Genomic DNA, 10,875 nt, shown 5'->3' on the forward strand with positions numbered 1-10,875 from the left:
GTGAGCTGGATGCAATCCTACCTGGAGGGGAGAGAACAGATGGTGGAGGTAAACGGCACTCTATCCCCCCCTCCTCCCAGTGAGCTGTGGTGTTCCACAAGGAAGCATACTAGGACCGTTACTGTCCCTAATTTATGCACATGTCGTCAGCTTGTGACTGCAACTTGTTCCTGTTCACGGACGACTCAGCCCTGCTGGTCTCTGATAAGAACAAGTTACAGGTTGAAAAAAACCCTGAGCTCGGAACTCGGCAGAATCTGCACCTGGCTCGCTGATAACAAAACTATCATTACACCTGGGTAAAACAGAGTCCATTCTCTTCAGATCAAATAACATTTAAAAATAAATCAGAAATAAATGACAACAACAACAGACAGCAGTTAAAAACAGTGAAACCAGATAAAATAGTAGAATAAAAGAATTTTAGATAAAATCATCAGTCACTAAATTAAAAAAACAAAACTATAGGAACAGTGAGGACAAGAAAGAGTGCCTATGTATGACCAAAGGCCTGTCTAAACATATGTGTTTTTTAGTTGTTTTTTTTAAAAGAGTTTTCAGAGGGGGCAGTTCGCAGGTCCAGGGGGAGAGCCTTCCAGAGCCTTGGTGCCATCACCCTCGAAGGCTCGATCACCCCTTGTTTTTAGCCTGGACCTGGGGACCACCAGGAGGTGCTGATCGGCAGATCTGAGGCCCTGTCCACACAACGAGCGCTGGATTTAATGTGACCGAAGTTTGAAAAAACATAAACCTCTGTCCACACAGGTGAACAACCGCATATAATTGCGTACCCACGGCGGCTGGAAAAACCAGCAACCGATACATGTAGTACAATGCCAAAACAGTAGGCGGCAATGTTGTTCAGACATGAAGGCCATTTCAACCAATCAGAAAAGGGTGAACGCTCACTAAACTTCCTGTTTAGAAACACCATAGCTGCCATCATTTTGCCAACGGAACATATATTTTCAGCAAAGAAAGAAACTGCAATAAAAGTGCAATAAACAAACGGATACATTCACTGTGTTCTGCCCTCTCATTTGTTGATGAAACAAAACCAACAGCAAACACAATTTACCACCAAGAGAGCGGATAGTTTAGTCTCACAAAAGGACCCGCCGGTGTTGTTAGCTACATGCTAATGTGAATGGCTATATCTATGTATAGTATATAGCTTAAATGCTAACGTAATGTGGTAACGTTACCGCTATGAATGGATGCAAACGTTATTTAACACATTGCAGAATGGGTACAATACAATACGGCTCAATACAAACAATTGTTAAGGGGGTGCAGTCTGGACTGGGTTCCTTATAACCAATAACTTGACCAACACATGAGGTTTAGTTTAGCCGCAGCTACATGTTTACTCTGAGCATCAGGTCAGGAATGCGACAACAGACATCAGTCGATCACAACACTCTTCAACACAGACGATACGTTTCGAACAAAAGTTTGTTACAATCATTTTCATATAACGCTACTTGGGACAGCTCTGCTGTAAACACTGGTGTAACTGGCTCTGCTCTAATCTCTCTACCCCGCGCTCGGTTGCTAACTTGCTATTGTTGTTTGACAGTCTGCCGTGAACATGGGAAATAATTGCGACAGCTCTGCTGTAAACACTGGGAATAACCTCGGTTGCTATGCCCACACGCAACAGCAAAACCGCAAAACTTCACCCCTGGACTCCGGTTTTCAAAGACCGGGGGTTGCAGTGTAAATCCCCGGTTGTGTGTGGCCGAACAGTGCAACTGCGCACATACAATCATGGTTATATTAAATCCAGCGCTCGTGTGGACTGGGCCTGAGTGAGCGGGTGTTGGTGTAGGGATGGATGAGTTCAGTGATGTAGATAGGGGCCTGACCGTGGAGTGCTCTGACAAGTAAAAGTGAGGACTTTGAAATGAATTCTATAGTGTACCGGGGAGCCAGTGCAGGGATACCAGAATGGGGAGTGATGTGACATGATATGTTTGACCTTGTGAGTAGCCTGGCTGCAGCCTTTTGGATCATTTGCAGTTTGTCTGTGGATGATTTGGTGAGACAGGTGAAAAGTGAGTTGCAGTAGTCAAGCCTAGAGGAAATAAAAGCATGCACGGACAGTTCTAATTCAGAGTGAGATATGATGGTGCATAGTTTATATTTCTGAGGTGAAAAAAGCAGGTGCGTGTGAGTGTTTTGACATGTTTGTCTAGGTTCATGGCCTGGTCGAAGACAACACCCAGGTTTCTCAGATGGGGGCGTATGTTGTCTTTAAGGGACCCCAAATGAGTGGCCACTCTAGCTGCAGTCTTTCAGCTGCTACGATGGTAAACAAAAATACCCTGAAGACTCTGGCAGGATCACTCATTCAAGGGTACTACGACTATGCTTGCACCTCATGGTACCAAAGCACCTCAAAGGCGTGTCGTGGAATATATTATCATGTCATTGTAAACAGCTTGACTGGTTCACTCTGACAGCTATGTAATGTGCTCCAGATACTAGCAGACACTACTGTCCCTTTAATGTGGGGAGAGGATGACTTTTGACCTAATCTTTTCCTCTCCTAGCGAGGATTGTTTAGCATTCCACATAACAAACAATACCGCCTAGCCAAGGCTGGTTCTCCTTTGGGCAGACTTTGTTTACCTGTCTGGGTGTCTAGTGGACGCCATTTCAATTGTGTATTTTAATATACGTGTGACTAAAGCTCTTGGTCATTTTATGGCCAGATGCTACTGTGTGAACATGTGTCTCTGACTGTAAACTGAACTTTCATTGTGGCCACGGTGAAATAAACTTTTCTATTATAATAATGACTCAGAATGATTAATGTAAACGCCTCATCGTTTTGTCCTTTAATATTTCCCACTTTGACAACCTAGGATGGCTTAGAGTAGACGACAGAGTACAGCAACTTGCAATGGGCGTGGGTCTACAAAGATACACTACACCACCTAAGGTACCCATGTGTAACGGAGGTACCGCGTGTCTATCCACAGTCCACGATGGACTGTGTATAGTGAAGTGGCTGTGGACGTTAAGTGGTACTGCAAGTAAACTCACTCCCCAGAGGCATCCAGAACCATTAGTAAGAAGTGAATTCACCTCTTGGTATAGTGGTCTGTGATGCCGCCCGCGGCGCGGGAGACCGGGTTCAACTCCCACTCAGGGCATGTCAAATAAGACCGGTTACACATGTACATGTCAAAATACTTCCCAAAGGTCAGTGAATACCATGACCCACAACACCAGAGGGAGCTCCACAAATCATGTTAAACCCAGTTTTGGCTCAAACAAGGGACTAAACACGTTTAGCAATTATGCCACATCTATGTGGAACGCCCTACCCACGGCTATAAAGGAATGTGAATCACTACCCACCTTCAAAACCACTTTCAAAGAGCACCTACGGGAGACTGCAATTCAAAAACTGGCCCCCTGTAAATGTCCAAACCCAACCCCCTCCAATGTACAATTTCCCCCCTGAAAATGGGGGACCCTGATGTAAACAAGACGAAAGACTTTCTCTGGTCTGCATCCCCTTAACAATTGTGTGTATTGAGCTGTACTGTACCCCATTCTGCAATCTGTTAATAACATTTTCAATCTATCTATCTATCTGTCTGTCTGTCTGTCTGTCTGTCTGTCTGTCTGTCTGTCTGTCTGTCTGTCTGTCTGTCTGTCTGTCTGTCTGTCTGCCTGCCTGTCTGCCTGCCTGCCTGCCTGCCTGCCTGCCCCTCTCTCTCTCTCTCTCTCTCTCTCTCTCTCTCTCAACTCTCTCTCTCTCTCTCTCTCTCTCTCTCTCTCTCTCTCTCTCTCTCTCTCTCTCTCTCTCTCTTCTCTCCTCTCTCTCTCTCTCTCTCTCTCTCTCTCTCTCTCTCTCTCTCTCTCTCTCTCTCTCTCTCTCTCTCTCTCTCTCTCTCTCTCTCTCTCTCTCTCTCTCTCTCTCTCTCTCTCTCTCTCTCTCTCTCTCTCTCTCTCTCTGATCATATAAGCATGTATTGTATTCACTGCAAGTTATTATCTCCCCCAGGTGGAAGCAGCTAATCTTGCAAACATCAAGGTCAATGTGGATTAAATAAATGTAGGACATATAGCACATAGCAAATTGGTCAACGACAAGTATTTTGTTTTGATTGGAATAGATATCGCTTGCGATAACTTTTTATTTCCACCAGGTGACAGCGTAATACAAGTGAGTGACTTATGGGAGGTATCAATGAAGTCAGTAGAGTAGACTATTACCGGTACTTGTATTGTGTGTGTGTGTGTGTATGTGTGTGTGTGTGGGGGGGGGGGGTATGATGCACACAGGCACATACTCTCACACACACACACACACACACACCCACACACACACACACACACACACACACACACACACACACACACACACACACAGAACTATTCTAGGATAGTTGTAAAGGTTTATTCCACCCAAATAGGTGTAAAGGTTTATTCCACCCAAATAGTTTAAAAGTTTTTTCCATCCAAATACTACTTTAAGTACTTGTTGTAATGGTATATTCCACCCACATACTATATTCTCTACTATTTGTTGTACTTCTTCTTGTAACTGTACTAATAATAAACAAAAATAACGTAAGGTTATCCTATAACCCTAGTTATATGATACTGGCTGAGCGTCTCGCTCTGCCAACTGAGATAACCCCTTATCTCCACGCACCTAGTGTGCTCCGGGGAACAAAACAAATGCACCCACTTGCACGTGACCACGCCACTCCCATGCGTCCCCTATATTACGCCGGAAGTGGTCACGCCTCACCCTTCCCCGTTCGATTTCCATAAGCGGAACATCCAAGGGACCTCAGGGCGCTAAGAGCGAGATGCTCAGCCAGTATCATATAACTAGGGTTATAGGATAACCTTACGTCATATATCAACTGGCTATCGTGTCTCGCTCTGCTAACTGAGATAAGGACAGAGCGGACGCGTGGCCCCGACAAATGCACCCCCTGAGAGCCCGTAAGCCCCAGCCAGGGAGGAGGGGAGTCTCGTCCACCCGCCCGTCCTAACGAAGGGGGGGAGGCAGTCAACTCCACCAAAGTGCGAAAAAGGGGAACCAGGCACCCCTGAACGCACAGCGCAAGCGGGACCACGTGTGACACAGCACCCCGCGGCCCCACCCACACACCCCTGCTAGCCCACCTGATGGCCGGATGCAGGAGAGGTCCCGGACCTCAGGACCGCCTGGGAGACAGAACCCCCAGTCATGTCCATGAGGTAAAACCTAACGAAAGGACTCGGGGAGGACCAGGAGGCCGCAGCACAGATGTCCTCCACCGAGGCCCCCCCGCAACAGGGCAGCAGAGGCCGCCACCCCACGAGTGGAGTGCGCCCTGACACCCCCGGGGGGAACCTGTCCAGCCAACGTGTAGCAAAGGGCAATGCCCTCACACAACCAATGTGACAGGCGCTGCTTGGACAGCGCCTCACCCGCGCGAGGGCCACCGTAACAAACAAACAGTTGATCGGAAGCCCTGAGATCCTGCGTACGACTAAGGTACACCCCCAGTGCATGGACAGGACACGACAGGCGAAGGCTCGACTCCAACCCACTAGCGTGAGGAGGAGGATGAAACGCCTGAATCACAATATCCCAGGAGCGACAAGAGCTCCGGATATTCTTTGGCACGAAGGCCGAATCAGGCCACAGAGTCGCCTGCTATCGGCCCGAATAGACAGGTACTCCGACCGCACCGAGAGAGCACATGGCTCACCCACGCATTAAGCGGAGGTGATGGCCCAAAAAAGGAATGCGGCCGTAAGACAGACGATCCAATGGCGCCTGCTCAAGATGCTCAAACGGGGCCCCCAACAGCCTTTCCAGAACAGTTGGAGGTCCCGACTCGGAGACAGAGAATGTCACATCGTCGGCCAGGGCTGTCACTGCCGCGGACTCTGATAATAGAGTCTGTACCAAACCCAAAAACGGAGGGCGGGGGTGTGTAAACTATAACACAAGCGCCGCCCTCAGCGATCTCTCCATCCACACCTACCACTGCAGCCATACGTGGTAAAAATTCCAAAGCGCCCCCGCCGCCAGCTGCCGCTGGTCCGCTAGGAATCGTAGATAGGTGGCCCGGTCCCTCCCGCTGTGCGTTGTCAACCCTGGTCTTGCCAACCACGCGAGCAGGGTGTCTCGTGGAGCCGGGATATCGCACCCTGACTCTACCAACGAGGCAATCGCACCCAAGGGGGGGACCCCGACAGAAGGCGCGGTCTGATACGGGGGGAGCGGCCATCACCCCTGGTGACATAGGCTCCGCCGCTGAGCATCTTCCCGGCTTAGCTTGCTGAGGACAGCCTGCTCTGCAGCTGGACATGCATGGTGTGTGGTCCTCACACTGCCCGATAGGGTGGGTCTCTACACACCGTAGCCCTGTAGTGATATTACTACCACCCAAATTATGCGTGCCTGCTGACCACCGTGGGATCGTAAGTCCAGACGGGGGAGGCACTAACATAATACCCGGCCTCGCGAGGGCGGGGCTGGAGGGAACCCACGCTGCGACCTCCTGGGCCTAGAGTTCCCCCTCTGACAAAAGTTTTTAGATACAGGGAACCCTGCTCTGTCGACAGATACAACAACAGGCTCACCCAGGGCTTGACATTAAGGCTTGTCCTATTGTCCGGGACAAGTAAAACAAATGGTCGGACAAGCATAATACAATTTAACTTGTCCGACTGGACAAGTAAAAAAAAAAAAAAAACACAAAATTATTATATTATAATTATATATTAAATTATATTTTTTAAACATCCCCAACGCTGCAACACCCCCATTCCTCCCAGGTGTCAGGCTCCTCATTTGCTTCCATTCATTTTGGGGACCATGTTTAAATATCATACTTCTGAAGTATAAACAAACTATACTGCTGTGACGATTTCAATAAAACAGACCATTCTGAGTCAATGGTACAGCAAAACTGTACATTGGAATATTGGTAAACATATCGGTCAATCCCATTGTCCCGTGGGATTATCCCCCCCCCCCCTCCCCGCTGCGATATTAATATTTGATTAGAAACGCAAGCAAGGCTTGCGGCGACTCATGTGGTCCTTGGGGGCTACCTGGTGCCCGCGCGAACCGTGTTGGTGTATTACACACGCAAGGCCACAGCGGGCCAATGAATTCATTATCACTGTAAAATATATATATTTTAAATGCACTCACCACACAACAGCCAAAGCAGTGACCGATCTCATCTTCTATTGAATATTGCAGCTTCCTTCTTTTCTTCTCTATTGATATCTCCTCATCACATCTTGGGAATCATAAACATTCCTTCCTTCCTTCCTCACTTCCCTAAACCGTCTTGTTACTCGCTCTGCTCTCATCCCCCCGCCCCCCTCCTCCTCACAAGCTCCATGTAATGCGGAAGTGCAGTGGTCTATGCCATGTCTCGCAGCTCCTCTCTGATTGAGTCTCAGACCGTGGAGGGCTGTCAATCATTCAACCCGCGTTCGTGAGTAGCGTGCGCAAAGTTGCACGGGCAGGACTTAGATGACTCAAATAGCCTATTTTGATTGGATAATAGAATAAAAAGATCAACCCGTGCAGGGAAAGTTGCACTTGAGTGATTGACAGCTTTTTCACTGGAATTTTTTTTTACAGAGGAAAACATTTCTAATAAAAATTATAATAATAATAAAAATATATATATTTATATATGTAAATTAATAATAATAATGAATTATGAGTGAATTTGTGTTTCACGTGTTGTCATGGAATAACCTCCACTGATATATATATATATATATTCCCCAAACGAATAGTAACGTTATTCCATCTGATCAGAAAGTGCCTGTCTCACAGTGTCACACTGGAAACTCTCAATCTCTGTACGTCAATATTACTTGTCCCGGACAAACAGCGAGTGTCTTCTGAGTGCTCGCTTAGTTGACACTGACAGTAGCACGAGACCCGCGAAAATATCAGAATGTTTAATAGAATGTTTAATAAAAGTTGTGTTATGGTTTGACACCGACCCCAAACGCACGACACAAGAGAGTAGGAATTCAGAGTTGCCAAAAACAAGGGCTTGTTTATTGAGACTAAATAATGAGCACAGAATAGGCAAGCCAAACAAGACAGGTACACAAGCAAGGGGGAAAATGTTCTGCTGCTCTGCAGCTTCTCCCGTGGTGGTAGTACCTGTCTTTACGATCCAACCAATATGACGACCCCAGCCGACACAGAGAGAGTAGTCACCTTGGGCATCGAGGGGGTGGTAAGGCATGCCCTACGCTTCCATCGCGCTCCAGGCAATGTACCGGTTAATCATCTCTTTGTCCCCAACTCAGTCCGGTCCCGGGTCCTCCAGTGGGGCCATACCAGCCGGTTCGCCTGCCACCCGGGCGTTCATCGCACGTTCTCCTTCCTGGCTCGTCGATTCTGGTGGCCCACCATGAGGAACGACGTCAAGGGGTTCGTACTGGCCTGCGCGGTCTGCGCCCGCAAGAGAGTCAGCACAGCAGCGGCAGTCCAGTTAGAGTCAGCCAAGGAACACAGCCTACAGCTGGATGCGGCTGCAGCTGCTGTACAGGGACTCCGAGAGCAGGTCCTGCTTATTCAAGGGTCCCTGGCCGCTCTGGCAGGACAACAGTCGGGTATTCTCGTTCAGCTTCACACGCTGAGCGACACCGTTAACGCTTTAATTCCCTCACTTCCTTCAGGAGCATTCCCCGCAGTCCCAGCAGATCCCGCACCTCGGGAACCCCGTCTCTCCGTCCCACGGCTGTTCGACGGCAATCCCGAGGAGTGTGCCACATTCATCATGCAATGTGAGTTGGTTTTCCGTCATCAACCAAGCCGTTTTACTGCTAGAGGGTCCCAAGTGGCCTATATGACGAACTTGCTTTCAGGCCATGCTGCCCAGTGGGTCACTTCCTCCTGGGCAATGGAGGCAGATTTTGTTTTTTCCTATCCAGACTTCGTGGCGGAGCTCCGCAGAGTGTTCCACCATCCAGCCCGAGGTCTGGACCCTGGAGCCCGGTTGGGGACCTTCCGACAGGGGAGCGGCAGGGTAACTGACTACGTCCTGGAGTTTCGACTGGCGGCGGTGGAGAGTGGATGGAACGACCCAGCACTTCGCCTAACCTTCATGAGTGGGCTCAGTGACGCAGTCAGGGACCAGCTCGCGACCCGGGAGGAACCTGATTCCCTCGAGGACCTGTTCAGCCTCGCCATCCGCATCGACGGACGCCTCCAGGAGAGAAGACGTGAGAGAACCCGACGGGGACCCCCAGACGCACCCCCCGAGGACCACGACCTCGAGGAGGATTTCAGTACCCCAGACGTACCCCCCGAGGACCACGACCTCGAGGAGGTTTTCTGTACCCCAGACGTACCCCCCGAGGACCACGACCTCGAGGAGGTTTTCTGTACCCCAGACGTACCCCCCGAGTACCACGACCCCGAGGGGGTTTTCAGGGAGTCCAGGGCTCAGGTCTTTCCGCCTCGCCGGCCTTACGACTGTGCCATCGACCGCCGCTCAGGGGCTCCCTTTCCCGGCGGCCGCCTCTACAGTGCTGACCGCCCTGCCCCCTCCGTGACTGGTGGGTTTGTTCCCTCCCGAGCCGTGACCGAGGAGGAACCCATGCAGCTGGGACGCAACCGCCTTAGCCCGGCCGAACGGGAGTCCAGGCTCTTCTCCGGCCGTTGCCTCTACTGTGGCCGGGGTGGACACCGTGTCTCCAATTGCCGTGCCCGGCCAAGAGGACCAGGCTCGCCAAGACCCCGGGAGATCCTGGTGAGCTGTCTTTCCTGTTCCCCCACCCGTGCACCACCCAACCGTCTGGCGGACGTCACCCTAGCCTGGGCGGACCAGCGGGCGACGGTGGGTGCACTCATGGACTCTGGTGCTGAGGGGAGTTTCATGGACGTTGGGTTTGCCACCCGGGCCAACATTCCACTTGAGGACCTCGAGAGGCCCTTGGAGGTCTTCGCAATGGATCATCGCCGCCTGGCTGACGTCACTCAACGCACCTGTCCAGTCCTTCTCACCGTTGCTGGTGACCACGTTGAGAGGCTCCAGTTTTTCGTCACCAGCTCTCCTCTTGTCCCTGTGGTCCTGGGCAGGCCCTGGCTCGCGCTGCACGAGCCCCACATCGCCTGGTCCTCCGGTGCCATCAAGGGGTGGAGCTCCTCCTGTCGTGCCCGGTGTCTTCAGGTGCCGTCCAGCCCCCTCACCCGGTCCCAGTCCCCGTCTCCGGCCTCCCTCGCCGGTCCTCTGTCCCCGTGCCCGGCCTCCGCTGTCGGGCCCCAGTCCCCGTCTCCGGCCCTCCTCGCCGGTTCTCTGTCCCTGTGCCCGGCCTCCACTGTCGGGTCCCAGTCCCCGTCTCCGGCCTCCCTCGCCGGTCCTCTGTCCACGTCTCCGGTCCCCCTCTCCGGGCCTCTGTCTTTGTCCCCCTCTCCAGTGCCCCTGATCGCCGGCTTCCTTGGGTCCCGTCCGGGCAGGCCGGGGCCGTGTGGGTCGCTGGGTGGCTCCCGTGGAGGGGGGGGTACTGTAAGGTTTGGCTCTTTCCCCACCACAGGCTTCTTGAAGTACTGTGATGATTGGTCCGCTGCTCTCCCACTCGCTCTGTCCCTTTAAGTTTTCTGTTAATCATTTCATTCCCCTATTCACACGCTTCTTCCCAGAGACGTCGTTGATTGGTTCTCTCCCGTCCACACGCTTTTCAATCACATTCCCCAGCTGTCACTGCTTGTCAATCAATCAATCCCGTATTATTTATACCCCGTTTTCCCCACTCAAGTTTGTTGGATCGTTTTGATATTTCTCTGTTTGCATTCTCCGTTCCTGCTGCTGCTGCTGTTTGCTCTCTGTGCTTTACCTCCAGGATATTCCAAGAAGCCTTCCT

The sequence above is a fragment of the Notolepis coatsorum genome (genome assembly GCF_963971535.1).
Source record: "Notolepis coatsorum genome assembly, chromosome: 10".
NCBI lineage: Eukaryota > Metazoa > Chordata > Actinopteri > Aulopiformes > Paralepididae > Notolepis > Notolepis coatsorum.